This window comes from Bemisia tabaci, chromosome 1 (assembly GCF_918797505.1).
Source record: "Bemisia tabaci chromosome 1, PGI_BMITA_v3".
NCBI lineage: Eukaryota > Metazoa > Arthropoda > Insecta > Hemiptera > Aleyrodidae > Bemisia > Bemisia tabaci.
The window spans coordinates 51,074,498-51,092,838 of record NC_092793.1 but is presented as its reverse complement, the minus strand read 5'-3'; positions in this window follow the sequence as shown (position 1 = coordinate 51,092,838).

Here is an 18,341-nt window from a genome sequence, read left to right as displayed (position 1 = left end):
AGTGCCGACTCCGCGCAAGCAATCTACGTATAAATTGCAAATAAGCGATGTTAAAGTTAAAGTCGGTAGTCAACACTCTTTTCTCTCAGTGATGACAGATTTAAGTGACTTGTTGAAAATTTTCTTAGCTGAACGATGGTGCACGTCAAGCGCTGGGTTGATCATTCTGTAAAAAAAAAATTAAACTGATCGTGAGACTTGTTCCCTGAACGGATTCATGAACGCATCAAATAGCAATATTTACGAAGCGAAAAGTATAGCACTGACTGCCACCAATTATTGGAAATAACTTTAAAATCTGAGAAAGCCCATAGTCAGGGTCCTTAAAAGTGTTCCGTTTCATCTGCATGCGCGGTCCCGGCGCGGTCCCCACGGCGCGGCGCGGCGTAACTCATTGTCATGTGATAATGATCTTGCGCAGGAAATTAAATTTGATTACCTACTTCTTCACTCCCGCATCCCGCATGATTTTTTTCTTAGACTCAATCATTAAGCAATTCGTTCTCATCCACACACACTATGATTGATAGCCATATATTGGTGATCGATGCACCCTTTCTAATCAAAAAGTTTAGAGTTCTCACCAAGCTTTAACGTTGAGTGGTTTTCCATTTAAATATTGAAGTATGAAAGGAAGTCTGCAATGTAGCAAACCGAGGTACGTCGCGTCGTTTGGTATAGTTTCACCGTCGACATCATAACTATTCAAAGACGTTCTTATAGGTGAAATGAATTTCATGTCCTACAAAATACTTTGAAAGAACTTCCATACACATGCTATCTTTATTTCACAATGATTTGTATTCCTGTGTGTAGTTTCTCAAAAGGGTATATGGGTGAATTTTTAAATGCCATCAGCTCAGACAATCTCGTGATTGTACCAATTTCTGTCAAACTGTTCTTACTGTCAACAAAAGTGCTAACGCTTCAAAGTGTTTTCTCATCTTATCTCCAAGGACCAATTACAACATTCATGCGGAAGAGAAGCAGTTATTGTAGAGTTTATCTCTATCAGGTCCTTATCTTTCTGTTTTTTCAAATCTTTCATACCAACGGCAAAATGGTCTTGAGATTCTGGGGGAAAGTGTATGGAATTAGAATGAAAAAGGTGAAATTAATGTTGCAGGTACTAGGAATTTTACTGTGCCTCACAGAATCGCAGAATAATTAAATTACATTTTTATAAATAAGCTGGCCAAGCACGACGTAGGTGTTTTTAAATCTTCATCATAACCAACATCTGCCCCCCCCCCCTCCCCAAAAAAATGAAACTCCGTTTTAAACTTGAGGGATGAACAAGAACACGTTCGTCATTTTTCTATAAAAAATTTACCGCACTGCATACTTGTAAAACTAAGTGAAATTAGACGTTTTTACCTTAGAAATAAATTGGACTGTGAGAGATAAGCAAAGTATGCAGTAATTGCAGTACCCGCGGCAAACATCGGTAATAATTTTTATGGAGGAATATAACAAACGTGGCGAAATTTTGTTTACAGCCTTATCAATAACTCGTGCGGTCGTGCGTCATAGCCACGCTACCGTGCTTAGGAAAAACGCCGTATGGGCCTTCAGGCGTTGCCAAATTTCCCCTCGCAAATCACTAATTGTCAGGAAACTTAGTGAATATTTGTCTACCAATTCCTCAGATAATTTTGTTTATTATTTGATCTAAAACGTCTGAAACTTTCAAAGAAAAATATTCATAATTTTCCTCAAAAATAAACATTTTATCGAAGGAAATTTGGCAACTCTCGAATGTTCATACGGCGCTCTTCTTTAGCTCGGCAGCACGGCTCTGTCTGATTGTGAGCCTGAAGCACAGAAGGAATCCTCGAACCTATATACATTCCAAAAGTGATTAACATTTGTTTGTCTCTCCCATCATTATTATCATTATTGAAAAAACGGCGTGCATACAATGTACAGGCGCTGAAAAAATGAAGAGATGGATGGATAGATTACACAGAAACAATACAACCACACCTACACGCATATGTTTAATAAAATACGAGTAAATGCAGAAGTTCGCGAATGAAAATGAACCAGAAGAATGTGTGTAGGTACATATTTACGTTAAAAATAAGAGGTCAGGAACTTACTGAGACGATGGCTTTATACTTCGGGCTGTAAACGGACGATTTCATCCATCACACGTAAATACATTGAGAGTTATAACATGAAGGTAATTTTATTCCTATGAATGACATTCTGAATGAAGGTCCTTTGCATGTGAAAATGAACATGTATGAAACCCTAACCCCCCCCCCCCGTATTTTGAGAATTTTGGCGCGTAAAACTGTAAGAGAGCAACTGAATCACCTCGAGTCAGATTGAGGAACTCGGACTCACATATTCCGATCGCGGTGAAAAAAATCTCCGCCGGGAACGAAAGTAGTTGAAGAGAAGCTCGCGAACTTCATCGTTTGACATTTTTCCAGAATATTCCTAAAACGCCGAGGAATACATAACACCAGTATGAATAGCCTTAGTTATTTTGTTTGGCTCACAATCAGCCAATATATTTATTACTTCAATTGAAGAATGAAAATAAAATGACCAAAAAAATGCCTGCAACTTATCGCATAGGCAACAAATGGCACATAAATGCACGATTAGTTATCTCCGAAGTTCCGTTTGATGCAGTAAGCACCGCTCACGGTGAACGATGATTATTGATTAAGTCTTCGGATTTTCCTGCCTCTCTCTAATTTTTCCTCCTGTATCTAAAGTTGAATTTCTACTATATGTGAAGAAGATATAGAAATTTTCACGCCTCTATCAGTGCATGACACATCCTAATGTTAAAACACATGCGTGGTGCCCACTTTTTTCTAAATACGAAAACAATTATAAGAAATACTATAAATTCAGCTCTTTAAGCATTCTCGGATGAAGCAAAAAAAAAAAAACAAACAAACAAAAATAAATAAATAAATAAATTGCATGCAAATTCTTCATCGTCAAGTTAGTACTGTTTTTTTAAAGTTTTCTGAAGCTTGACTCTTTTTTATGCACTTTTTCCACTAAGCGATTCATTCCTGAACGTGGTGCCCATTTCTGCGCGGGGTCAATTGGTTTCGTGGAGCTATGAGCCCGACGATGCGACGGCGACGACGCGACGTGCGATGCCCTGATGCGCAGGGCGCAGGCGCACCGACGATAATAACCTACTCGATGATTGTATGGAAATCACTTTACGGTGTATGAGGAGCTAATTGTCAGCAGGCGTAGCCACGCCACGGCGCGACGTTCGACAAGTTGCGATGTCTCCTCAGAGCGGGGGTGGTCAGGCTGGGGCCGGGGTCGAGGTCCGAAGTTCCGAAGAGAGGAGTCCTCAGTGAACAACATTGCCGGGTGCCTGGGCCCCCTCTCGTTGCTTTGTTGTCGTCATCCAAATGGGAGAAAGTGTCGTTTGTCTCGTTTGATTCCTCGCTCTTTTGCCACCTCCGCCGCTGTCGTGCTAAAGAAAAACGCCGTATGAGCCTTTAGGCGCTGCCAAATTTCCTTCGACACATTACTAAATTTCAGGAAAGTTTGTGAAAATTTTTCTCCCGAAATCTCCAATAATTTTATTTTAATTAGATAATCTAATTAAAAACTAATCTAATTAAAAAAAATAATCTAATTAATTATCGGAGAGCTTCTTTCCAAGAAGTATACTTCTTAGAAAATTTAAGAAGACTTCTACAGTGCCCCAGTGTGTTTCTGAAAATCTATTCACCTTAATTGCGAAATTTTTAGGGTAAATTTTTCACTTTTTCTTACGAAACAAGGGTTTCATATGAATTCGTAGTGGTTTTTCACGGGCAACACGGGCACCCTCCGGGGCCCAGGCCCCGATACCAGGGACCCAGTATCCCCCCCCCCCCCTTGTGGCGGGCCTGCCTTCATGCACGCTGGGCTTGTCGATTCCTCTGAAATTTTTGATGCGGTGAATGCATAGCTGAAGTGCGCTTTAGCTAGAATTGTATTTACAAACGGGTGGTTTTTCTACGGGGATTAAAAATAAACGAATGGCACGATTTATAACAAAAGAATATGAACTGTGCAAAACGATAATCCGGGTATCGGAACTTGGCTATTTTGAAAACGCCTTCAAATGCGGCGTGATACCTCACGCATTCCGGAGAGTTCAAATATTCGTATCATTGCGCCGTAAGAATGTGACGGAAGATTCAAATGGAAATAGCCTCCATGCACGCTGGGCTTGTCGATTTCCTCTGAAATTTTTGCAGTGGTGAATGCGCTTAAGTGCGCTTCAGCTAGGATTGTATTTAGCAAATGGGTGGTTTTTATGGGAGGATTGTATTTAAACAAGTGGTTAGCGATGGAAACAAAATAATATAAACTATGCAAAACGAGTATTCCGATAACGGAACTTGGCTGTTTTGAAAACGCCTTCAAATGCGGCGTGATGCCTCACGCATTCCGGAGAGTTCAAATAGTTGTATCATTGCTCCGTAAGAATGTGACGGAAGATTTAAATGGAAATAGCCTCCATGCACGCTGGGCGTGTCAATTTCCGTTAACATTTTTGCAGTCATGATTGCGCTGAAGTGCGCTTTAGCTAGAATTGTATTTAGCAAATGGGTGGTTTTTATGGGATGATTATAATTAAACAAGTGGTTAGAAATGGAAACAAAATAATATGAACTATGCGAAACGATAATCCGGATAGAGTCCCTTTATACCCAGAGTAACGACAACTCGATTATCAGCTGACTGGCAGCCGACCTTGGCTGGCCATGGAGGCCGAAACTAGTGCACTCAAACGAACGATATTGGGGGATAAGGATCAGGAATCCTGCGATGTCTGTCACACAGAAACAACAACATCAACAAATTGATCAATTAAAAAGAAAATGAGATTGGTTTGTGAATAATTTCTTAATCTATTTTCATTTTGGACCGATGACAATAACAATTTACTCTTGATAAACCACAATTAGGTAATATTTTCATTATTCTTGTTCACATACGAGGTACCGCCATCTTGGTGCACTAGTTTCGGCCTCCATGAGCGAGAACCAATCAGAATTGGATTTTTTTTTAGGCCACTTTCAGCCCAATCCTGGCCCAACCAAAAGTGAGTTGTCGTAACTCTGGGTATAAAGGGACTCTAAATCCGGATATTGGAACTTGGCTGTTTTTGAAAACGCCTTCAAATGCGGCGTGATAATGCGAAATTTTTGGAGTGGTGAAAGCATAGCTGAAGTCCGCTTTAACTATAATTGTATTTAGCAAATGGGTGGTTTTTCTACGAGGATTAAAAATAAACAAGTGGCGCGGAATATAACAAAAGAATATGAACTATGCAAAACGATTATTCCGATAACGGAACTTGGCTGTTTTGAAAACGCCTTCAAATGCGGCATGATACCTCACGCATTCCGGAGAGCTCAAATAGTTGTATCATTGCGCCGTAAGAATGTGACGGAAGATTTAAATGGGAATAGCCTTCATGCAGGCTCCCCACATCCCATCTCGGGCCCAGGTACCAGTTTTAAGGTCCGGGCCCCAAGCACGGAGGGGGGGGGGTCCCAGGGGCATCCCCCGTGAAATTTTAGAAGTTATACCTATAATTGGACGCATTTTGAAGCTTCCATGAGGAATTTTCCATCAATTTCTGTAGAATAATTATGTTTTTTTTTTTTTTTTTTTTTTTTTTTTTTTTCAAAAGAAAAAGAAGCCAGAGATTGAAAACTGAGTGCTCACGACGACGGGAGGGATTTTCTTCGCAATAACTAAAACGCACATTTCATAGATATGGATTGTGTTGCAAAATGCAAAGCTGCAAATCTCAATGGAAAAAATATCTCAAGCCGATAGGCGTACAATAAGACAAGGTTGATAACGAGAGTTAATAAAGAGGAAAATTGCTATGACAAAAAAAAAAAAAAAAAAAAAAAAAAAAAAAAAGATAATGAAACTGAGGCACAGTTTTCATTGTTATCAAAATGTGTGTTTTTAATTTATTCATGATTATCTCAATGTTGATAAGGAGAGGGTTCCTAGTTTGCTGTGGCTTGGCTTAGGCCTGGAAAGCCTGGCAGAAGAGGGAATAATATTGGAATTACGAATTGAGTAGTCAATTCATCTGCCGCGCTAAGGAAGAGCGCCATATGAACATTCGGGAGTTGCCAAATTTCCTTCAATAGAATGTTTATTTTTAAGGAAAACCATGAATATTTTTTCTTGAAATTTTCAGAAGTTTTAGATCAAATTACAAACAAAATTATCGAAGCAATCGGTAGACAAATATTCAAAAAATTTCCTGAAAATTGATTAGTGATTTACCAGGGGAAATTTGGCAACGCCTGAAGGCTCATACGGCGTTTTTCCTTTGCAGATAGTAATGAGGATGAAAAAAGTTGAAATATATATTATGAACGCTTAACATTTCGACGATGAGACTCTCAAACCACGTATCTCAGTTTGCGACAATGCTGACTTTGGTGATATCCCGATTCCGTCCCAAAAGCACACCATCCGATTCCGTCCCAAAAATGTATAGCCCGATTCCGTCCCTAGAAAAAAGGTACCAAAATATTTACCGCCCGATTCCGTCCCGCTTTTTAAATAACTTGGCATCAATGCATTCGTCTTATTTTGTTATGATCGCCGCAGTAATCGCTGAGTAATGAATACAAAGACCCTACATCTGAAAGTGGCAAGTTCTTGCACTATTTTTTTGGCCTGCCATCCCTGGATCCATCTGATGTTCGTATTTGCTACAAAGACGATTTGCTTCCTATAAAACCTGATACCGAGTGTCCGAAGTTGATAGCATTCTGCAAATATCTGGAGGACACCTACATTGCAGAAAATGCAACCTTTCCTCCGAACGTTTGGGCGGAAAAAAGTGCGGCCCCTAACAAAAATACAAATGCATGTGAAAACTTTCACTCCCGTTTTAACAGCTCGTTTTATCGCCCTCATCCGAACATTTTTTTATTCGTGGTAGCATTAAAGAAATTTTCAAGAGACTCACAAATTAACATAAATTCTGCAGCACATTCCGATGCAAGTGTTTCGCGAACAACAATATATAAAGTCAGATTTCTGGATAATAGGATAAAGGAGTTCGACTCGGGAGCGATCTCCAGACTAAAATTTGTTAAGTGCGTTTCATATCGGAATACTCCAAATATGTTTATATAAGCTGAAACTAGTTTTAATTAAGTTAACGTCTTTACGACTCCATGGAGCAAAAAATTGACGCAAAATTAGAAGAATACTAAATATTAATGTAAAAGCCTCTTCTCAGCAGGTGAGTTTTTATTATATTTCATACCATACTTTACAGAGTTATTGAGGCACGGGACGGAATCGGGCATTTCCCGAGCCACGTTGCCATTCATCCAAATTTAAATATTTGGGACGGAATCGGTAAGGGACGGAATCGGGCGACGAAAAATTGGGTGCTCTTTTTTTAGGGACGGAATCGGGACATGGAGTCGGACCGCGGGACGGAATCGGGCAATTGCGCTGACTTTCTGCCATACTTCATTTTTTAACCGGAAGATTACTCGACTCATTCGTTACAATTTCCGTGTTTCTTTTGCTCTGTGCGAAACAAATTCTGTGAAAATTCCTCGAAATTATGTTGATTGGCTCTCAGACAAAAGAGGAAAATCGGTGCGGAGATTTTTAGACACCACAAACGAGGTATGTGGTTGAAGAGTTTCACTGTCGGTTTACCAAGTATCTTAAATACGTCTTTTAAAATTTTTACCAATAAAACCTCAATGCTGCAATAAAAGTAGGTTTTATCTATTTAATTATGAGTTGTACCTGCCTACTGCGATGATTAAACATGTATAAATTTTGTTTTCGACCTACGATTAACGTTATGCCGCGTTTCTAATAAATTGCTATTTTTAATAGGACTTGTTTATTAATTTAATTTCCAACTGATAAGATCCGAATTAGAACTATACCAGTAAACCGCTGATTTTTCATCTGTTTTTAAAATTAAGGAACATATGAATGCCTCTCGGAGAGGTCACTCCGTAACTTTTGGTCGGGTCTCTCAGTCTCTCACGTGTTTATAGATGTCGTCATGATGTGGGAATATTTGGGAATATCCTGAAAATAACTATAGAATTCACTGCAAGAATAGTTAGGTTCAAAGAAGGGCACTGAACTCTAAAGATAAATCACCTTACATATTACCTCTCACATGGAACTCCTTCATAAGGAGCAGTATACACTTGGGGCTGCGACACTGAACGCGAGAAAATTGCATTTCGTCCGTTTGAAGGGACTTTTAAACTACGGATCTACTCTTATCATACAACAAGCATCCGTGATTTCACATGCCAAACTCAACTATTAATCCTCTGGAGTTTGTTTGAAGGTTGATTAGCATCGATTTATCATTATGAAAATCTGATTAAAATTATAAATGTTTAGGATTGTAGATTTTTAATGAGTTCCATTGACTTCGTTTTGTATACTACTACCACTGTGTATGCATTACAACGCTGCGGTAGTCCTCGTAAAAAACTGCACCACAGGACATGTTGAAAATAAAACATTGTACACCATTTCTTCGGCCAGCACAAGACATTCAGAACACACGAACATTTCGGAAATTAAATTTTAAAGCGAATATTGGCGTTTATTATTTACATTGAATTTGGTCAATTTAAACTTCCCGTTTGTTCCTATACTTCATAATTGTTCTTCTAGAAATTCTGACAAAAGGATATAGGTATTTTTAGCAATGTATAGTTCCCGACCTTGTTCTGGTCATTTTAATACATGGTTTAAGAGCGAGTTCTCTTTGTTTTTAATACATAAATCAACTCCATATTTTTATGCGTACACATAGACAAGAGACAGCTGCCGCTGGCTATCACGGTGCTGGATTTTAAGCAAAATTCGTGTTGAAATGCAAATTTTGGTCATTCTGAACAAGAATTTTAAAATTAAAAATTTGATTTTGAATCCCACGATCTACTTTGAATTCAGTGCTTTTTTCCTCCTTTCACTTATTCCCTCCTGAAGATTAACGATAAGGTTTTGAATGTAAACCTGAGTCCGGAGAGTTCAAGAAATTCAACCAGTTTCAAGTTCTGCGTACATTTTTCTGTGCAGCTCAATTTATCTCGCACGCGTGTAGCATGAAAAGTAGGTAATAAAACGATATGAGGTGAAATTCGCAGACTGGCACTGCTAACGACAACAATACTCAACCGAGGAAAAAATATTATCCAGGCTAAAGATCTTACGGAGGACTAGACTGCAAACCATGAAATGATAAAACTCGGTATTGCATACACACTACACAGTTAAATTTCAAGAGGCACTCTTGTAATTGCTGAGGGGTCTCCTTACTTTAAAATGCATGTATAAAAAGGGAGAAAGTCCTCGCTGCCATCAAGACTTCATTCATTGTGGATGCGAGTTAGTTTTAAAGTTGATTGTGACCTTCTTCTTTCGCTACGACTATTTTTAATGCATAACCCACTCTTGTTGTGCGCGACGATTCTTTTTTGCTCATTGTATCTGGCCATCAGATCATAGATGTTTATGACGGTCAAGGTGAAGGAGGAAGAAACGATAGGCACAGAACGGTGTTGGCACATTGTGTAAGATAATGATGATTATTACTTTCTGCAGTGTCTGTAAGTAGAAATGTTTGGTTTTCAAGTCTGTGACAATTTTGCAAGTTGGCAACACTGTTTTACCTCCATTTAAATCCATTAAAAATATCGATTTAGGTGAGGCAAGCTGCCGTACCATGAATCAATTGTTTTTCATATATCTGAACGGGAGGAAAACAGTATTGCCAACTTACGAGAATCGCCACTGTTCCGAGTCAAATTTATTTGTGCTGATCTCTGTCTAGCCTTGCCTAGAACAGACGTTTACTATACCGGACGGGGACTGTGGCGGCTCGTGTTGCAGAACGCCAGAGAGCAGAGTGAAAGAGGTTCTTAGGCATGTATGCATGTTGAAAGTCTCCTTAAAGTTTTTGATCACGGTTTAAATATATGGAGCTCTAAATGGACAGGAGGTGATTACCGGCTACGCATTCGGCTCGAATTGCAATTCGCCGGACTCACTCAAAATTCCTTCATTTCCTTGGGTATGCAATTGGTCGCTAAACCATTACAAATTGTGACTTGCAAATACAGTATTACAAAGGTAACTGACGTGCATAACATTATGCGCACATTGAAAACGGTAGAAATCAACTCAGAAACCGAGAAACAGTCAGTTCCAAAAGTGCAACTTTTGCCAACAAAATTGCCAACCCTCCAAAATGAGCATTGGATCGAAAACGCCTCCCATGACATCGCTTTATTACTTTTACCCTTCAGTTTCTAATGTACGAGATGGATGGCGTTTTCGACTCGATGGGAAAAATCCCGAAGAAAGGCTGATTGCGTCCATGATTTCAGTATGTCTTTTCCTTCAAGCTTTCGTGAATGATAGAATTACGTAAATTTTTCGCCCCTCTCTTATCCTATTTTAATACTAAATTGGCACGGCTTGAATAACGGTTATTAATAATTTCTGCAAACTTTTGGCGAGGAAGTGAAATGATGTTAATTCAAGAATCCATACCCAACAGTAAGAACAAATCTGTCCATAATTCAAATTGACAGGAAATAATGAGTTAAATCTGACTACGCAAGAATCAGCTTTTTCCCATTAAAATTGGCAACTTCCTGAGTAAATGGAAATTATCTGGACTATGTCGTGGGAAGTGGCCTTTTTTAGATGCTGTTTTGCGTGGAGAATCGATGTTTCACTTCATTCACAGACACAGGTAAGTAGCTATTTTTCTCCTTTAAAAATAGCGCACATACTGCTTCCCGAATATGTTGTGACTTGGCATGCTTGTGGCCTTGCATATGTGATTCAGCATCGAAGGTGTCTCCCATGGCAAAACAACGTTTTCATCAATGGGTAGTTGATAGTATGTGTACCTAACATGATGGTTATAATAGCAATAGAAAGTAATTTCATTCTGAAAATAATTGATGCAACCCTTAATTCAATTTCAACCTCTAGCTGGCATCTGAGATTTTGGTGAGTTCACACAGACGCACTATGTCAAATTTTCTCACTGCCTTCCCTTGTGGCGTATACCTATCACGCAACTAATGCAAAGTGTATCTCAACGGAAATTCAAGTGAATTATGCTCCATGTCCTTAATACACTGCTCAATCAAATTTTAGCTTTGAAGCAGGTAAGCTTTTTTCCCGAAATTTCGATGCAGCTCAATTTTGCTGGAACAGCCGTGTAAGTGAAGATACAATATTTTATAGTTTCTCCTCGTTTTTGTTTCTAAACAAGGGAATCTGAGGAAGACTTCCAGTAACATTTTTTGGACCGATTCTTATAATGCGGAATAAAACGGGTTAAAATGAGCTGCACGTAAACTGTGCCAGTGTGCCAGCTTCAGACCTAGATCGTGGCTTAGGACAACCCCCACCCCCACACTCCCAACCCCCCAACATTAGGGAAAACTGACAAAGAAGAAAAACAACCCCACATACGTACCACTAATATTTATTTACAATTATCGATGCTTCTTAGGTTGATGGGCAAAAGTACTGTTGTGCGTGCTTGGTTTTTCAAGTCGGCCACCTATTATACATATCTTTTGTTGTTTTTCCCTTGGCTAAATTGTTAAAAGCACCAAATAAACGTATCTACCAACCAACCAACCTTCCCACTGATTCTATTTCTTTGGTCTGCTAAGGGGACCATGCTACCAAGACCGCTACTCTCCTGGATACACCGAACACCACTGATATGTGCGATTATCCTTCAAAAACGATTTTGTACCCAGAATAGCTTTATTTAAAAAAAAAAAAAAATTAATATTTTTTCTTACCATGATTATCATAATTGACTTGTTGCGAGCCCCCCCCCCCCCCCCCTCCACGAACTTTCTATAGCTTTATTTGACTCGAGCTGCTCTCCCTTAGACGCTCTAGTGTCGGAGGAGTATGATCTTTCCGGCCTCATGTCATTCTGTCTCGGCGTTTTCATCACTGTCTCTCGTCTGGCGGCGTGGCGTCGGCGTCGCCATGCCATGCGTCGCGACGCCCCGCGCCATCTGTAAGAGCAACATCAGCAACAACTTTCACTGGCATGGCGTCGCGCTTCGCGTGTCGCATGGCGTCAGCGTCACCTTCGCTTTCTTTGAATCTGGATTATTCTTCGTCAACCGTTTGCAGATCATTACCACCTGCAGGTACGGTCCCGGTGTCTCTTACCTCTGGTCTTGATGACTGAGACAGTTGGGGAAATGGTAGAATTTGATAGGTGTTTCAGGACCCTCCGCACACATCAGCGTACAAAAAAGTGAACATGCTCGATTAAGCTCATCAAACTTTTTCATCATGCACTCTTTTAGCTAAGTAGAAAGCATCTTTTTGATCTTTTCTATTTCTAATTTAGAAAATAACAGTAAAAAAATAAAAATAAAATGAAATAAATGGTAAGCAAATATTTATAATCAAAGTTTGTGCCTGGTCTAAGCCAGACACTAAAAGAGGAAGAGGAAAATGCCTGATGTTGTTGGTAGGATAATGCAAGTTAGTGAGGTTTAATTGGATAGTTCCATTGAGCAGTTATTGCATTTCTTCGGAGACGGTTGCAAATATTTTGTCGAATTTTTTGTGTGAACATTCCGTGGAGTTACATGAAAATATCTTGAAAATTTCAATTAAAATAGACACCCGTTAATGAAGAAAATATCAAGTTGCTCTAGGTGAGACTTTGAAACGCTGCAATGCATTTTACCACCTCTAGTTTTCAACCCTTCAATGATGGATGGTCTTTAAGCACGGAATTTAACTTGTGTAAAATAAACTTAGTTTTACTGATAGAGTGACAACTGTCTAGGGCGCAAACACCCGATATAAAAATAACATCTTGAAATTCCCTCGATACATCAACTGAGTATAAACAAGGCTCAAAATAAAGCACAATTTTTTTTTGCAAAAAGCAGACTTTTGATCGGAAGAAACTTGACGACATCGGGAAAAATTGCGAAGTCATGAAAGTCCCTTTAGGTGTAGTTTTACTGTAGTTGTAGGAATGATCCTTTTAACGTTTGGGTTCACGAGAGGAGACATTTCCTCTCAACGAAGCTTAACGATAGATTCAATACTTCTTGCTTCAATGCTTCTTGGGTACGTGTCGCCCTAGTTCTAAGGCTCGTTGTATGATCGAATGAGCTAACTGGTAAAAGCTCTCTTTCACAGCTGGTGCATCAGGATCAGACCTCTGCTCTGCAGTGCCGGGGAACTGTCAACGGTCCGGTGCTACTGGTCAGTCCACGATCTGTGCCACGCAAAAACTTGAACATGAACCGATCAGATTCAATTGCCTCTGAACCGGTCCAACCGTAAGAGATTCTTCGGTAGCTGTACCTATACCTACTTGTTCTTTTTCTCCCTCTGTCTCCGGGTACTTTTAAAGTTGCACTCTACAATGGGTACCCGTTGAGATTAAGTTTTTGATCAATTTGATGAAGTTCATGTGACGTATCTACAGGCAGATCAGTTTGATGCATGAAGTAATTGCAAAGCTTCAAGAAAATGAATTTTTACAATTTTCTCAATTCGATTCAATCTCAGAATTCCTTACAGAAAGAAAAAGTCCCACAAAAGTTCTCTTTCCCTCTACTTACTGCTTCCCTAGTTGTATTTATTGTCTTGATGAAAAACTAGAAAAGTGTTACCTACTTTTGTTAAGCACATACTTTTGACTACTTTTTACTGTCCAAAACTGTCAACGGTCCGCTGCTACTGGTCATTCAGGGATCCACGCCACGCCAGTACTTGAACATGAACCGATTAGGTTCAATTGAGCCATCTTTTACAGTTGTAAAAAGTTAACATTACCTCAATGTAGCATGAAAGCCACCATAAGAGTAACCATTTGATTTTGGAGGTTTTATTTTGCCCTTATACATAAGTTTTTAAATAAATGAATTTAAATTTTGATCTAGTAGGTTTACATCCCTTTTTCTGATGCATTTTTTTTCATCTACCTCTGGACCGTAAGAAAAATGGATGTTCGAAGTCATACACACACTTTCTTTCACCTACACAAAGTAAAAAGTGAGACATTGTTGAGAAAAAGAAACGGATGTGCTCAAGAGAAACAAGAAAAAACCTCCCGATCCAAGTCGAACAGTTTTCTTCGATAAGCTCAATTCACGATATTGCGGTCTGCGGGCTGATTATTGAACTTGATAGATAAAGCGACAGAAAAAGAAGACATGGGGAGTATGAAGCGATTCTATTGGTCGAAACCGGTGGTATTTACAGACTATGAGGGGAAATGATAGACTAACTGTCGGGTCTCTTGTCACTTGTCGGTTGCCGTTCGTTAGTCTATTACCTATCTCCTTTGTCCATTACACTGCCGTGCTTAGGGAGAACGCCGTATGAACATTCGAGAGTTGCCAAATTTCCTTCGATATGATGTTTGTTTTGGAGGAAAATTATGGATATTTTTCCTTGGAATTCTCAGAAGTTTTAAATCAAATTACAGAAATAATTATCTGAGAAATTGGTAAACTAATATTCAAAAGTATTCCTGAAAATTAGTGATTTGCCAGGAGAAATTTGGCAACACCTGGAGACTCTCATTCCGCGTTTTTCCTTAGCACGGCAGTACAACCACCTGCTTCCACCAACAGGATCTCTGCAAATCCTTTTTGTCTTTTTTGTCTATAGCTTTGTCTATCAATTTAAATAATTGGCCCATGGAGAGTAAAAAAGCTGAGAGATGGCGAGAAGTTATCGTCCTTAACAATCTTCATTGAGTAAGGCGACGTAAGGAGGAGGCTTCTAGGTGCATGCTGAAGTGCTAAGGAAGAACGCCGTATGAACTTTCGAGAGTTGCCAAATTTCTCCGAATAAAACCTTCATTTTTTAGGAAAGTTGTGCATATTTTTCCTTTAAACTTGCAGATATTTTAGATTAAATTGCGTACGAAATCGTGTGAAAATTTTGGGAAAAAATAATCACGATTTTCTCAGTAAATTCGGTTTTTACTGGAGGAAATTTGGCAACGTCTGAGGGCTCATATGGCGTTTTTCCTTAGCACGGCAGAATGGCTCTTCGTCTCATGGTCAGGTGAGGGTGAGGGAGGGAAACGATCATCCATTCATCCCTCGCCCGGAAGCGGAGGTCATTCGAATTGGGCAGCGTCGATATGATAGCGGGTGGACTTTGACGCAGAAGACTTCCCAGAAGATGGACGTCTAATAGCTCTGGAGTGCACTTCAGATATCAATAATAACTTCTTCCCCCGGAGCAATATTAATCCACCCACCTTTGACCGAGGACGTTTCTGTCTCTCAAAAATAGCGTGTGACAGTTGTGCTTCTGTATCCTTCTGGATGTGGAGGAATTCTCGACTGTTGCTGAGCTGTCCTTCTTCGCCTGAAAGACGTTTCAATCCATTATCGGCAGAATCTCTGAACTGGACCGGATTGAGGTGAGTTTCGTGTTCCTTTTTTGATAGGTATTTTATTCACTTTTCTACACACTTAAGAATTTCCGTGTTTGGTGTTACTTTTTTTGTGTCAGATCAACCCAAAGGACTTGGTTGCTCAACACAATTTTGTGTTAAATCGACCCAAACCGTAGATTACTCTGAGACATCGGATCATGAAGTAAGTGTCCTGTCGAGCTTGCGTACTCTTATTTTCCATCCCCATACTCAGAGGTCACCTTGAAGTCAACGGCGCCGGTCTCAACAATCCTAATAATACTTAGCGGCGAATATCCTCCGAAATCGTATCGTGACTAAAAGTGTAGAAATGTAGCCTTCCTTGTTGCCATCATAGGGGGGCTCAGAGGCCCTCCTGGCCCTCTCTTAAAGTTTTTTTGAAAATTTAGTATGTCTGTTATACTTTCTAATCCTGTCTAATACTGTTTTCCCCTCGAGTTTCCATTAAAATTCTCCAATTTGCTAATTTTCACTATAAAAAATTTCCTATTCCGTCGGTTGTCACCTGTCGGATACACGGAAGGCCAGAACTACTTGTTGCCTTATGAGCAGGCGTTAAATCAGTCATTTTTATATTTGTCAATTTTTTTTTCATTCAGTTTGCACGTATGTGGTACTCTATTCTGGTATTGGACTGAACACCGGATTGTGCTTTTAGTTCGTCACGATATATTTTTATTGATTTTTTATAATTTTTGTTCAGAACGAATTTCTAAGTGTTATACCTCAATTGGACTACATTTTGCAGTTCGGAACTACAATCGCTGGCTCAGTTTAGAAACAACGCATGTACCATTAGTTTGTTTGTAGATATAAGTGTTTTCATAGATAAGCCAGAAATTGTAGTTCCTAATTGCAAAATGGAATCCAATTATCCTTTCGTGTTGCGATGATCATTCTAAACCGTGCTTAGATAATTCGTACCTATCGAGAATTTGAATTTTTTTTCTCAAGGCCTAACAATTTATAACAAGATTCACATTCTCTGCTACACATTTATATGAGATTTTTACGTTATCATTGCAGTAAGTACCTGCAGTTACTTTGACAGTTATATAATTTCAAGAGGAAAAGTGTCGGAAAAACATGGTTTTTATTTTCTTTCTTTCTTTCTTTTTCCTGAATAAGAATTGACGTTTCTACTACAACATACTCGGCACGATGTAGAGCCGCCAAATGAAAGTGATATTATTGTTTGTTGCTGTTTACGTACATATTATGCCCTATAAATTGGTTTAGTATAAATTAATTCAATATGGTGATGAATGACCAAATAGCGCATGCTCTGCCAATAGCTCCTTTCAACTCTAGGAGATTATACTGAGCCGGCAATCTATCTGCTCAAGTGTTGAGAGGAGTTGTATTAAAAACTGCCATATTCATTTTCTTATTGGTCCTTTTACTCACTTGAATTTTGAATTAACGAAGATGAATGCATCTTTTACATCGGTATTGGCATCAATGGATGCTCTGAAACTGGAGACCTCAGAAACGAACGTAATGGATGGGTTATGTGTATTCGCACATCTTCAATGTGTCAAGCACTAAACCATCGTCACTTACTGTCGTCAAAGTAACAGACTTGCGCTTGTTGAACGATCGATGAATTTTGTGACGGGTTTAGATTCGAAGGCGCAGAGTCAAAAATAGGATTGCTCTCATAATTTATCTTTAAGATGGTCGAATATCAGTTTTACCTTAAAAAAAAGAAAAAAAAGAAAATATGTACGGAGTAAATGAGAAAATAATTCTTACCATCAGTTGCTTAGTAACACTCCGCTGAAAAACTTGGCCACTCGGATTGCCAATTGCATTAGCAATTACGCAGTTGAAGAAGTGCTTAACTGAAGAGTTAGACTTGACAAAATATTGGAAGTCCATCGATGAAAATATTAAAGTAAATCTCTGCATGTGATATACCGCAGACTATCTTTTTATCAGGGTTGAATTGGCCTACTCAATTTTTACGAATTCCTAAGAAATTACAATGCGAGGGTTGAATTCCGGCCGACCTCTTATTGGACTACATGTTGCAATAAGAAACTACTATTTTTGGTTCATCTATAAAAGCAATGATCTGCACAGAGATCCTACTGGTACATAAATTGTTTATAAAATGAGCCACAAGATGCAAGAGAGGCGATGATAAGATGATGTCCCTTGTCCCTTCCTGCAAAATTATTTCCGATTCTACTTTAAAAGTTTAGGAATTGACGATTTTTTCTCGATGATGGATTTGGGATCCGACATGTGCATTCACTGAACTGATAAAAAACGAAAACGCGCGTGTTAAATCCATACTTCTTTTTTCATTACTTCATTCTTCTTTTTTTATAGTTTTAAACAATGTTTCCGTTTGAAAAGACCTCGGATAATTTCCATGCACAGAGACTTTTTTGGAATCGCACCACCACCTGCCCAATGTAATGAACGTCTTTATTTCAAAAAGAAAGTTTACACAACTGCAGGCTTCCACGGGAGTTCTTTAATATTTTTTTGACAAACGGCTGAATTATTATGCGACATGTAAGTTTAATAGAGATTGACCTTGAGGTGTGATTCTTGCAAACTGACCTGTAACCAGAAGTGGTTGAGATAGTCAAACTTATCGAAGCACTTTGCAAATCGCTTATCTCCAGTGCCTTCAATGTGCCTTACACAGCTTGTCTCTATTTTATTTGCAGGACACTTCAGATAAAGAATTACATTTGTCGATTTTACTCTTCTTGATTGGAATGGGAATATAATAGATCGCGAAGAGTTGAAACAGAATAAAAGAAACAAATCATAAAAAAATTCATTATTGTGAGCTACGAATTAATGTCCCACTCCTTAACTT